Source organism: Myxine glutinosa, chromosome 1 (assembly GCF_964187855.1).
Source record: "Myxine glutinosa chromosome 1, kmMyxGlut1.1, whole genome shotgun sequence".
Lineage (NCBI taxonomy): Eukaryota > Metazoa > Chordata > Myxini > Myxiniformes > Myxinidae > Myxine > Myxine glutinosa.
In genome coordinates this window covers 418,560,481-418,574,526 of record NC_136261.1, presented here as the reverse complement: position 1 = coordinate 418,574,526, position 14,046 = coordinate 418,560,481, and the positions used below count along the sequence as shown (strand labels likewise).

The 14,046-nt window shown below is 48.0% G+C and overlaps 1 protein-coding gene across 5 annotated transcripts in view; it reads left to right on the top strand.

Annotated features, from left to right (window-relative positions):
* The window catches only part of LOC144888257 (E3 ubiquitin/ISG15 ligase TRIM25-like), a 1,054,438-nt gene that overhangs the window by 891,406 nt on the left and 148,986 nt on the right, over positions 1-14,046 (top strand). For 3 of the 5 annotated variants that reach the window (XM_078770585.1, XM_078770583.1, XM_078770578.1), the window contains exon 2: positions 8,015-8,202. The exons of 1 other annotated variant lie outside the window; for it this stretch is intronic. The gene's annotated coding sequence lies outside the window, so the exon portion shown is untranslated. Of the gene's footprint in view, positions 1-1,060; positions 1,190-8,014; positions 8,203-14,046 lie in introns of all 5 variants that reach the window. One more of the 5 variants, XM_078770579.1, reaches the window with a different exon arrangement.

The following is a 14,046-nucleotide window of genomic DNA, read 5'->3' as shown; positions in this document are numbered from 1 at the left end:
TAGGTAGTAGGTTTCAGATGGGGTCGGTCAGCATCACTCCACAGGTTTGTGAAAACAGCATGGCTGATGAGCGAGACGGCCGCACCAGTGTCGACCTCCATTTGCAATGGTCGATTGTTGACGACAACAGTGGCAAGAAGAGGGTCCCGCCTATGGTGAGAATCGATATGAAGCAGGTCATACGAGTCTGAGTTGTCGGAAACAGAGCTCACCTGGTCAAGCTCAGGTTCCTCCGAACCGATAAACTGATGAATCTTGTCAGCAGCTTTCCCTTTCCCCGATTTGCGAGTGATGCAAGCTGGAGCAATATGGCCAGTTTTCGAACAGAAATGGCAGGTGGCATCTTTGAACCAACACGTCTCCGGAGGGTGCTTTCCGTTGCACCGAAAACATTTGTTGTGGGTTTGAGACTGCACTGGCTTCTGATGAGGAGCCTTGTTCCAACGTTTTGGCTGAACATGATCCAACCGATTCACAGCAGGGCTGGTACCAGATGAGCGAGTGGCACCGATGCTTGTAGCATTGCATTCAGCACTTTCCATGGAAATGGCGGTGTCTCTGGCATTTTGGAACGTCAGTCTTCTCTCCGCAAGCAGGCGTCTACGAGTGCGGTCATCGGACATGCCAACCACCAGCAAATCACGGAGAATGTCATCAATCGTGTCCCCAAACTCACACAGATGTGACAGTTTTTTGAGGTGTGCAATGAAGTCTGCGATCGACTGACCTTGCTGCTGTCTGCACATGTAAAAATTAAACCGACACAGGATGACTGAAGGAGCTGGATTACAATGTTCCTTCAAAGCGGCCTTGAGCTCTGCATAAGTGAACTCCTGGATTGTCCGAGGCCGAATCAGGTTTTTAACGAGTGTGAACGTCTCACCCCCGCAAACGGACAGGAAGACGGCCTTCATCCGGGCTTCGGTCGCGATGCCGTTCGCCTCGAAGTAAAAAGACAACCGCTCAGAATACGTGTCAAAATCCCCCTCATGAGGGTCGAATTCTTCGATATGGCCGAAAGAAGTCATGGTCTAGATGTTTATCCTCGTCGCCATGTAAGGTATCTCGACAAACTACGATCAATTGTAGTACACATTTATTCACTCTGCCGATACAGGTCCGATTAACTGCCGCGCCATCCGAGCTGGGGCGTAGGGATACAATGCGGTCCCGGTGTAGGGATACAACGGTGAATATTTGCAGCTTCATACATGACAGGCTGTTCTATCTCTCACTCTCTTCCCCTCCAGGTGTTCAAGCTCGCAGTGCACCTCCATCTGCATTCAGATGGTAACATAATGATCTCCCATTGATGAACACAATTTTCCTGTAAATGGTGTAAACAAACCCACCCTGAGTGCGTGACAGTCCTGGTCACACCCAAACTGGAAATATCACAACACACCACAGGTTCTGTGTTCATCTCTTCTTTATCCACCTCTTGTCTTTCTTCCACCTCAAAATTCACACCTGCACTTTCAGATTGATCAGCAAAGGGATCAGAAGGGTACTTTGTAAATCTTATTATATTTTTTTTATTGTAATTGAGCAAATGTCTATGGTTACGTCGTTATGTATGTCGATATGTTTATATGCCACGTTAACGTCTTCTTCTTCTTCAAATAAAATTAACACCCTTGAAGGAGCTCGGGCTCCCACGTCGATCGAAAGAATGGACGCGACAAAAAGCTGGAATTCGTCCGAGTTGCTTTATTCAAACAAAACACTCAGGTACTCTGAAAAGCCCGTTTATCGGGCAGCAATATATATACACACATTATCCCGGAGCGTTTGCCCATGAAAGGCGATTGGGGGCATGCCCGGGCGTCCCGAACCGAGGCCTGGCAAGTTGAGCGTGGGCCTGCCCAGGCATCCTGGACGAGCCCGGCATGGTGATCGCTCCGCGTCCTTGATAGGTGCAAGGCGATTGTGAAAACCCAGCGGTAGCCGCTACACACGTCCCCCCAGAATCGATTTGCACCAGCAGGGTCAATTTGAGGGGGGTCATGATGACCCGGCCGAAGCGACCCCTGGCGGGTCGTGGGGGGGGGGGAGGTCCGGTGTGGTGGGGGGCGGTCGAGTGGGGGGCACCGTGGACGGGGGGCAGCCTCGCCGCGGCGGAAGGGCCACCCGTGGTGGTTGGTCGACGTCCACATGCGCCGGCTTGAGGCGGTCCACCGCAATCCGGTCCGACCTGCCGCCGATGTCGATGACGAACGACTTGTCGTCCCGTCGCAGGACCCGGAAGGGCCTGTCGTACGGCGGCCGGAGTGGCCCCCGATGTGCGTCGTGATGCACAAAAACATACTCTGCTGTGCGAAGTGCTGGGGGAACATAGGACTGGCGGTCACCGTGGTGGGATGTTGGCACAGGGGCAAACCGTTGGGCGGCCTCCTGGAGGTCCGAGCGCTGGTGAGCTGCGGACCAGGGACTGGTAGCATTGGGCACGAATTCGCCCGGGACGCGTAGCGCCTGGCCGTAGACAAGCTCGGTGGTGGGTGCCTGGAGGTCCTCCTTGGGGGCCGTGCGGAGGCCCAAAAGGACCCACGGCAGCCGGTCGGCTCAACCGCCTTCTTGAAGGCCGGCCATGAGCGCGGCCTTCATGGAGCGGTGGAATCGCTCGCACAACCCGTTTGCTTGGGGGTGGTAGGCCGTAGTACGGTGGCGCTTGACCCCCAGGTTGCGGGCGACCGTGCCCCACAGCTCGCAGGTGAACTGTGGTCCGCGGTCTGACGAGATGTCCACCGGTGCGCCAAAGCGGGCGACCCAGGTGGCGATGAAATCCTGCGCCACGTCGGCGGTGGTGGTGGAGACGAGGGGAATGGCCTCCGGCCACCTGGTGGTCCTGTCCACCATGGTGAGCAGGTGTGTGACGGGGGGAGGGGGTCCACCAGATCCACGTTGACATGGTTGAAACGTCGTTCGGGCATGGTGAAAGGTGCCAGCGGGGCCTGGGTGTGTCGGTGGACCTTGGCCTGTTGGCAGGCTGTGCAGGTGCTGGTCCAATCGCGGACGTCCCGTCAAAGGCCGTGCCAGACGAATCGCTCCGACACCAGCTTCTGGGAAGCTTTCCGGCCCGGGTGGGAAAGGCCGTGGAGGGAGGCGAAGATGCGGCATTGCCAGGTGACGGGCACGATGGGGCGAGGCTGGCCTTGGGAGACGTCGCAGAGCAGGACAGTGTCCGCGAAGGGGATGTCGGCCAGGCGGAGGCCCGTGTCCGCCACCCGGAGGGCTTGCACCGTGGTGTCGGTGATTTGGTCTGCCGCCATAAGCGCGAAGTCCACGCCCAGGTGGACCGCGTTCGCGCTGGCCCGGGAAAGACAGTCGGCCACGGCGTTGTTTTTGCCGGCGACGTGCCGGATGTCCATGGTAAACTCCGACACGGCGGAGAGGTGGCGCTGTTGGCGGGCCGACCACGGCTCCGTGACCTTGGCCATTGTGTAAACCAACGGCTTGTGGTCGACGAATGCCGTGAAAGGTCGGCCCTCCATGAGGTGGCGGAAATGGTGGACGGCCAGGTGTAGACCGAGGAGCTCACGGTCAAACGTGCTGTATTTGAGCTTGTTCGGCCGGAGCTGCCGGCTGAAAAAAGTGAGTGGCTGCCAAACCCCGTTCACCCATTGCTCATGTACGGCGCCCACCGCGTAGTCGGAGGCATCCGTGGTGAGGGCGATGGGAGCGCTGAGCACCGGGTGAGCGAGCAGCGTTGTGTCGGCGAGGGCCCGCTTTGAGCTTTGGAAGGCCGCGTCCATTGCTGTGGACCAGGCGATGTCGTGCTTGGCCGTCTTGCCCCGGAGGTCTTCGTAGAGGGGCCGCATGAGTTGAGCAGCGCGGGGCACGAAGCGGTGATAAAAATTCCCCATTCCCAGGAATTCCTGCAGGGCCTTTATGGTGCGGGGACGTGGGAACGTGGTGATGGCCTCGACCTTGGGTGGGAGCGGCACGGCCCCGTTCTTGGTGATGTGGTGGCCCAAAAACATCAACGGCCGTCGTGCCAAAGTGGCATTTGGCCGGGTTGACGATGAGGCCGTGCTCGCTGAGGTGCCCGAACAGTGTTCGGAGGTGGAGGAGGTGCTCGGCCCGGGACGTGCTGGTGACGAGGATGTCGTCCAGGTAAACGAAAAGGAATGGCAGGTCACGCAGCACGCCGTCCATCAAGCGCTGGAACGCCTGAGCCGCTTTCTTGAGACCAAACGGCATCCGTAAGAATTCGAATAAGCCGAACGGCGTGATGACTGCCGTTTTAGGGACGTCGGCCGCCCTGACAGGTACCTGGTGATATCCCAGTATGAGATCAATTTTCCAAAAAATGACCCATCCTGCCAGACGGCGGAGAAGTCTTGGATGTGCGGGATCAGATACCTTTCGGGGGTGGTAGCGTCGTTAAGGCGGCGGTAGTCACCACATGGGCACCAGCCGCCCCCTGGCTTTGGGACGATGTGTAGTGGCGAAGCCCACGCGCTATCGGAGCGCCGCACGATGCCGAGGTGTTCTAAAGCGTCGAACTCGGCTTTGGCCACGTCGAGCTTGGCTGGGTCGAGGCGGCAGGCTCTGGCGTAGACCGTTGGGCCCGTGGTTGGTATGTGGTGCTCGATCCCATGCCGTACTGCGACGGCCGAAAACGTCGGCCACGTGAGGGCCGGGAACTCCGTGAGCAGGCGAGCAAACTCGTTCGCCGCCGGGAGGGTGCATGCCAGCTCGGTCGGTGCGGAGATGCTCAATGTGCATAACAGGGAGCTGAAGGTTTCGGCGTTGATTAAACGATGCCGTTGGACGTCCACCAGCAGTCCGTGTGCGCAGAGGAAGTCGGCGCCTAGCAGAGCCATGGGCACGTTTGCGGTTACAAACGTCCAAGCAAAGCGTTGGCCGCTGAAGCAGAGGGTGACGTTGCACGGGCCAAAGGTGCGGATGGCCGATCCGTTGGCCGCAACCAAGGAGGGGCCGCAAACTGCGGACTGCCTGTCCTGGTCAGAGGCGGGTATGACGGTCAGTTGGGCGCCGGTGTCGCACAGGAAGCGCCGTCTGGACGCTTTATCCGTGATGAACAGTAAGTTGCCCGTGTGGCCGGCGCTCATGGCTGGTAATGAACGCCGGCCCGGCCGTTTCCCGTCCTGCTGAAGGTGCACGGGTGTCGGCATGTCCGGGCCTTCTGTCCGAATCTGGCATGATAGTAACACCACGCTTGGTCAGGTGGAGGCCCCGGTCGTCGTGCTGGAGGTGGTCGGCTCGGTGTAGCGGCCGCCAATTCCGTCGGCAGTTCGGTCGTCGACCGTGCCGGGTGCTCGGGCGCCATGGGTGTTGCGTCGGATGGCGGTGGGCCCCACGTCGCTGCTGCGATGCGCTGGCCTGCGGCGGAGATCTTGTCGGCTTCCCTGGTGAGGGCACGGGGATCCGTGATCGTCATGCTTGCCAGGGCGAGGCGTACCGGGCTAGGCAGCTGATGGAGGAATAGCTCCCGGAACAGGAATGCTGGAGAGTGCCCGCCGAGCAGCGAAAGCATATAGTCCATTCGCTTGGAAGGGCGCGTGTCGCCGAGCTCGGGCAGGTCGAGCAGGCGCCGTGCGCGTTTCACCGATGGGAGGGCGAAAGCGTCGAGGAGGAGCTTTTTAATCGCGCCGTATTTGTCAGCGGCTGGCGGGCTCTCGAGGAGGCTCAGGGCACGGGCCGCGGTGGCTGAACCGAGCGCTGCTACCACATGGTGGAAGCGGGTGTCGTCGGCCGTGATGCCTCGCAGGGCGAACAGGGAGTCCGCCTGTGCAAACCAAACCACCGCGTGAGCCTCCCAGAAGGTAGGCAGTTTCAGGGCCACTGCCGTGTCCATGTCGGTAGGTCACCAATGAAGGAGATCGGGCTCCCACATCGATCAGAAGAATGGACGCGACAAAAAGCTGGAATTCGTCCGAGTTGCTTTATCTATCTATAATTCCAGTAATCTCTGTGTGTATGTTTGTATGTTTGTATGTTTGTATGTTTGTCTGTGACTGCTGTTTCTCGACAACCACGGGTCCGATATACTTTAAACTTGCCAGGTATATTGCTGGGGACCCGAGGATGTGCCTTTTCAAGGTTTCATATTAATCGGAGAAGTAGTTACCGAGCTATGTCCAAAAAACGATTCAACCAATCAGAGAGCAGCGAGCTATCACGTGTGCCGAACGTGGCGAACAGACTCTGCCTCGGACGGCACATTTGAGAGCGTATTCATTTATTTCACGTTGGCAAACTATGTTGCCGTTAAACTATGTTTTAAAACTAATTAAAACTAATTTGCGATTCATTCGCTTTCCTGCGCGTTTGTGCACGCGATGGCGATTTCTTTACCAAACTCTGCAAGCCGTTCGCTTTAGACCAAACCATTTCATGTAAATAGAGGGGGGGGGGGGGGATTGTCACCGTACTCGCAAGCCGTTCGCTTTGGACCAAACCATTTCATGTAAATAGAGGGGGGGGATTGTCAACGTACTCGCAAGCCGTTCGCTTTGGACCAAACCATTTCATGTAAATAGAGGGGGGGGATTGTCACCGTACTCGCAAGCCGTTCGCTTTGGACCAAACCATTTCATGTAAATAGAGGGGGGGGGGGGATTGTCAACGTACTCGCAAGCCGTTCGCTTTGGACCAAACCATTTCATGTAAATAGAGGGGGGGGGGGGGATTGTCACCGTACTCGCAAGCCGTTCGCTTTGGCTTTGCGAATGGACCAAACCATTTCATGTAAATAGAGGGGGGGGGATATAATTTTAGATATATATATAGTACGGGCATGCCCTAGTTCAAACAAACCACTCAGGTACTCTGAAAAGCCCGTTTATCGGGCAGCAATATATATACACACATTATCCCGGAGCGTTTGCCCAGGAAAGGCGAGAGGGGGCATGCCCGGGCGTCCCGACCGAGGCCTGGCAAGTTGAGCGCGGGCCTGCCCGGGTGTCCTGGACGAGCCCGGCATGGTGATCGCTCCGCGTCCTTGATAGGTGCAAGGCGATTGTGAAAACCCAGTGGTAGCCGCTACACCCTCTTAATTAACCCTCTTAATTACGTTAAGACTGCTGAGACCCCTCACACCTTTGACGACCCTTTAAATCCCCAAGACCCGTCAGACCACCAAGACCCCTGAAGACCCAAAACACCCCGGAGACCCAAAACACCCCGGAGACCCAAAACACCCCAAAGACCCAAAACACCCCAAAGACCCAAAACAGCCCAAAGACCCAAAACACCCTGAAGACCCCAAATACCCCAAAGACCCCAAAGACCCAAAACACCCCAAATACCCAAAATACCCCTAAAGGCCTAGAGGATCTAAAAGACCCTGAAGACACAAATGGCGTTGAAGACCTGGAAGACCCAAAATACCCCAAAGACCGAACAGACCTCGAAGACCCCAAAATACCCAAAGACCCTTAAAGACCCAGAGGAAGCAAAATACCCTTAAGACCCAAAATCCCCTGAAGACACCAAAGACACAAAAGACCCAAAAGACTCCAAAGACCCAAAAGACCCCAAGACCCAAAGACCCTGAAAGCCCCGAAGACCCAAAATACACAAAAGACCCAAAAACACACCAAAGACCCAAACACAAAGAAGACTCAAAACACCCCGAAGACCCAAAACACCCTGAAGACCCAAAAAGACCCCGAAGACCCAAAAATACGACGAAGACCCACTAGACCCAGAACACCCAAAACACCCCAAGGACCCAAATGCCCTTAAAGGCCCAGAGGATCCAAAACACCAAGAAGACACAAAAGACCCAAAAGACACCGAAATGGTCAAAGATGCCTATCCCTCTGAAACGACGTGTGCTGAGGCGTGCGGAGTACGCCGATTCACGCTGGTTTTAACAATAACAAAGTTGAAGTACTGTGGTCTGAATGACTTTTCAGAGCGAGCTGAAGGTTAGATTTATACAAGATAAAGAATGTTCACGTGATGTTTTCGTAATAATAATAATTTATACATTATTGTTGCAATGTGAAGTGAAGAAGTTATAAAAGTGTTGTGGACTTTCCAGAAATGAGGTGGAACCAAAAGATGGTGAGATTGTCATGAGATGTGAAAACAGTAACAAGGTCTAATTGGCACAGCAAGTCGATGACGTCATTACATTCCTGTGTGATGTCATGAAAGTGACACACCTGTATTATACTTCCTTGAAGGATCTAACAATCGTTCAGTTTGAAACCAGCTTCATCAGGAGAGGTAATGTAAATGTGATTTTTACTGGGTTGTGGAATAACAGATTATTATATGATTTTATCACAAGGATTGATAAACATCTTTAGAATAACAAAGGTAAATATGAAATTCATGTGGTTGTTATATATGGTTCCCACTTGTTTTTGGTCCCGATGTGTTTGTGTACCTGTGTTTGATTTGTAGCTTATTTTGCAAAAAGTTTTACTCTTACCTGTTTTATACCTGTTTTCCCAACTTCGTGACCTGCACATACACATGAGGGCGAGTCAAAAAGTTTTTCCTTTTACAACAAGTTTTAGAGCCACACCCGTGACTTCTATTCAAGGCTTCAAGAGAATCATCCAGTAGCGGGAATAACGTGACATGTTTAGAAACTGTACAGAAAATGATGAACATCCGTGTCGAGTTTCTTGGTGTAGGCTCGTTATTTATGGTTAAGGGGTTGGGGGTGAGGGGGGTAAATGTATTGTCTACGTTCGACGTACAATGTCGAATATCCTATTATGGCCATTCCAACTTTTCCCACCATTGAGCCAACATTAGTTAGTGTGCTATCTGGAGAGTATTTTTATTGTTAAAGAAACAAACTACAAGGAAGTACCTCAAGTGTAACAAATACCATAAGTTTCTTATTTTCATCAATCTGTTCATGTTGTCCTCCCTTTAAACCAACGATGTCCGTGTAAGAGAGTGAAGTGAAACACCTGCTTTATCTGATTTTCCTTGTTCTTGTTTATTTCTATCACATATTTCATTCTGGTTCATGTTGAATGCAAATTCATTCCTTTCTACCTCACAGGTCATAGAAATATTTTTTCTAGAAAAGCAAATGTTCAGTAAAATGTTTTTTCAAAACAGAGTTTTTTTTCACAGCATAATTTGCACAGTTACGAAATACAAAACCAAAATTGACCTCACTTGGCCCCAAAAACATCTTTCACTCAATTATGTAATACTGATCCAAGATTGACCCCACTTGGCCCCAAAATCTTCTTTCACTCAATTATGTCATACAGATCCAAGATTGACCCCACTTGGCCCCAAAAACATATTTCACCCAATTATGTAATACTGAACCAAGATTAACCCCACTTGGCTCCAAAAACATATTTCACTCAAATATGTAATACTGTTCCAAGATTGACCCGACTTGGCCCCAAAAACATCTTTCACTCAATTATGTAATACTGATCCAAGATTGACCCCACTTGGCCCCAAAATCTTCTTTCACTCAATTATGTCATACAGATCCAAGATTGACCCCACTTGGCCACAAAAACATCTTTCACGCAATTATATAATACTAATTCAAGATTGACCCCACTTCGCTCCAAAAACATATTTCACTCAATTATGTAATACTGTTCCAAGATTGACCCGACTTGGCCCCAAAAACATATTTCACTCAATTATGCAATACTGCTCCAAGATTGACCCCACTTGGCCACAAAAACATCTTTCACGCAATTATATAATACTAATTCAAGATTGACCCCACTTGGCTCCAAAAGCATATTTCACTCAATTATGTAATACTGTTCCAAGATTGACCCCACTTGGCTCCAATAACATATTTCACTCAATTATATAATACTAATTCAAGATTGACCCCACTTGGCTCCAAAAGCATATTTCACTCAATTATGTAATACTGTTCCAAGATTGACCTCACTTGGCTCCAAAAACATATTTCACTCAATTATGTAATACTGATCCAAGATTGACCCCACTTGGCCACAAAAACATCTTTCACTCAATTATGTCATGCAGATCCAAGATTGACCCTACTTGGCTCCAAAAACATCTTTCACTCAATTATGTAATACTGATCCAAGATTGACCCCACTTGGCTCCAAAATCTTCTTTCACTCAATTATGTCATACAGATCCAAGATTGACCCCACTTGGCCCCAAAAACATATTTCACCCAATTATGTAATACTGATCCAAGATTAACCCCACTTGGCTCAAAAAACATATTTCACTCAATTATGTAATACATATCCAAGATTGACCCCACTTGGCTCCAAAAACATATTTCACTCAAATATGTAATACTGATCCAAGATTGACCCCACTTGGCCCCAAAAACATATTTCACCCAATTATGTAATACTGATCCAAGATTAACCCCACTTGGCTCAAAAAACATATTTCACTCAATTATGTAATACATATCCAAGATTGACCCCACTTGGCCCCAAAAACATATTTCACCCAATTATGTAATACAGATCCAAGATTTGCCCCACTTGGCCCCAAAAACATATTTCACTCAATTATGTAATACTGATCCAAGATTAACCCCACTTCGCTCCAAAAACACATTTCACTCAATTATGTAATATTGATCCAAGATTGACCGCACTTGGCCCCAAAAACATTTCACGCAATTATGTAATACTGATCCAAGATTGACTCCACTTGGCCCCAAAAACATATTTCACTCAATTATGTAATACAGATCCAAGATTGACTCCACTTGGCCCCAAAAACATATTTCACTCAATTATGTAATACAGATCCAAGATTGACCCAACTTGGCCCCAAAAACATATTTCACTCAATGATGCAATACTGATCCAAGATTAACTGCACTTGGCCCCAAAAACATCTTTCACTCAATTATGTAATACAGATCCAAGATTGACCCCACTTGGCCCCAAAAACATACTTCACTCAATTATGTAATCCAGATCCAAGATTGACTCCACTTGGCCCCAAAAACATATTTCACTCAATTATGTAATGCAGATCCAAGATTGACCCCACTTGGCCCCAAAAACATCTTTCACTCAATTATGTAATACAGATCCAAGATTGACCCCACTTGGCCCCAAAAACATATTTCTCTCAATTATGTAATGCAGATCCAAGATTGACACCACTTGGCCCCAAAAACATATTTCACTCAATTATGTAATACTGATCATTTCATTCATTCATTCATTCATTTATGTAATACAGATCAAAGATTGACCCCACTTGGCCCCAAAACATATTTCACTCAATTATGTAATACAGATCCAAGATTGACCCACATGGCCCCAAAAACATATTTCACTCAATTATGTAATACGGATCCAAGATTGACCCCACTTGGCCCCAAAAACATCTTTCACTCAATTATGAAATGCCCAAACAAGATTGACCCGACTTGGTTCCAAAAACATCTTCCACTCCATTATGAAACACAGATCCAAGATTGGCCTCACTTGGCTCCTAAAACATCTTTCACTCAATTGTGTAATACAGATCCAAGATTGACCCCACTTGGCTCCAAAAACATATTTCACCCAATTATGTAATACTGATCCAAGATTGGCCCCACTTGGCCCCAAAAACATATTTCACTCAATTATGTAATACTGATCCAAAATTGACCCCACTTGGCTCCAAAAACATATTTCACTCAATTATGTAATACTGATCCAAGATTAACCCCAGTTCGCTCCAAAAACATATTTCACCCAATTATGTAATACTGATCCAAGATTGACCGCACTTGGCCCCAAAAACATCTTTCACCCAATTATGTAATACTGATCCAAGATTAACCCCACTTGGCTCCAAAAACATATTTCACTCAATTATGTAATATAGATCCAAGATTGGCCCCACTTGGCTCCAAAAACATATTTCACTCAATTATGTAATACTGATCCAAGATTGGCCCCAAAAACATATTTCACTCAATTATGTAACACTGATCCAAGATTGACCCCACTTGGCTCCAAAATCTTCTTTCACTCAATTATGTCATACAGATCCAAGATTGACCCCACTTGGCCCCAAAAACATATTTCACGCAATTATGTAATACTGATCCAAGATTAACCCCACTTGGCTCCAAAAACATATTTCACTCAATTATGTAATACTGATCCAAGATTGACCCCACTTGGCCCCAAAAACATATTGCACCCAATTATGTAATACTGATCCAAGATTAACCCCACTTGGCCCCAAAAACATATTTCACGCAATTATGTAATACATATCCAAGATTGACCTCACTTGGCTCCAAAAACATATTTCACTCAATTATGTAATACTGATCCAAGATTGACCCCACTTGGCCACAAAAACATCTTTCACTCAATTATGTCATGCAGATCCAAGATTGACCCTACTTGGCTCCAAAAACATCATTCACTCAATTATGTAATACTGATCCAAGATTGACCCCACTTGGCTCCAAAATCTTCTTTCACTCAATTATGTCATACAGATCCAAGATTGACCCCACTTGGCCCCAAAAACATATTTCACCCAATTATGTAATACTGAACCAAGATTAACCCCACTTGGCTCCAAAAACATATTTCACTCAAATATGTAATACTGATCCAAGATTGACCCCACTTGGCCCCAAAAACAAATTTCACCCAATTATGTAATACTGATCCAAGATTAACCCCACTTGGCTCAAAAAACATATTTCACTCAATTATGTAACACTGATCCAAGATTAACCCCACTTGGCCCCAAAAACATATTTCTCTCAATTATGTAATGCAGATCCAAGATTGACACCACTTGGCCCCAAAAACATATTTCACTCAATTATGTAATACTGATCATTTCATTCATTCATTCATTCATTTATGTAATACAGATCAAAGATTGACCCCACTTGGCCCCAAAACATATTTCACTCAATTATGTAATACAGATCCAAGATTGACCCACATGGCCCCAAAAACATATTTCACTCAATTATGTAATACGGATCCAAGATTGACCCCACTTGGCCCCAAAAACATCTTTCACTCAATTATGAAATGCCCAAACAAGATTGACCCGACTTGGTTCCAAAAACATCTTCCACTCCATTATGAAACACAGATCCAAGATTGGCCTCACTTGGCTCCTAAAACATCTTTCACTCAATTGTGTAATACAGATCCAAGATTGACCCCACTTGGCTCCAAAAACATATTTCACCCAATTATGTAATACTGATCCAAGATTGGCCCCACTTGGCCCCAAAAACATATTTCACTCAATTATGTAATACTGATCCAAAATTGACCCCACTTGGCTCCAAAAACATATTTCACTCAATTATGTAATACTGATCCAAGATTAACCCCAGTTCGCTCCAAAAACATATTTCACCCAATTATGTAATACTGATCCAAGATTGACCGCACTTGGCCCCAAAAACATCTTTCACCCAATTATGTAATACTGATCCAAGATTAACCCCACTTGGCTCCAAAAACATATTTCACTCAATTATGTAATATAGATCCAAGATTGGCCCCACTTGGCTCCAAAAACATATTTCACTCAATTATGTAATACTGATCCAAGATTGGCCCCAAAAACATATTTCACTCAATTATGTAACACTGATCCAAGATTGACCCCACTTGGCTCCAAAATCTTCTTTCACTCAATTATGTCATACAGATCCAAGATTGACCCCACTTGGCCCCAAAAACATATTTCACGCAATTATGTAATACTGATCCAAGATTAACCCCACTTGGCTCCAAAAACATATTTCACTCAATTATGTAATACTGATCCAAGATTGACCCCACTTGGCCCCAAAAACATATTGCACCCAATTATGTAATACTGATCCAAGATTAACCCCACTTGGCCCCAAAAACATATTTCACGCAATTATGTAATACATATCCAAGATTGACCTCACTTGGCTCCAAAAACATATTTCACTCAATTATGTAATACTGATCCAAGATTGACCCCACTTGGCCACAAAAACATCTTTCACTCAATTATGTCATGCAGATCCAAGATTGACCCTACTTGGCTCCAAAAACATCATTCACTCAATTATGTAATACTGATCCAAGATTGACCCCACTTGGC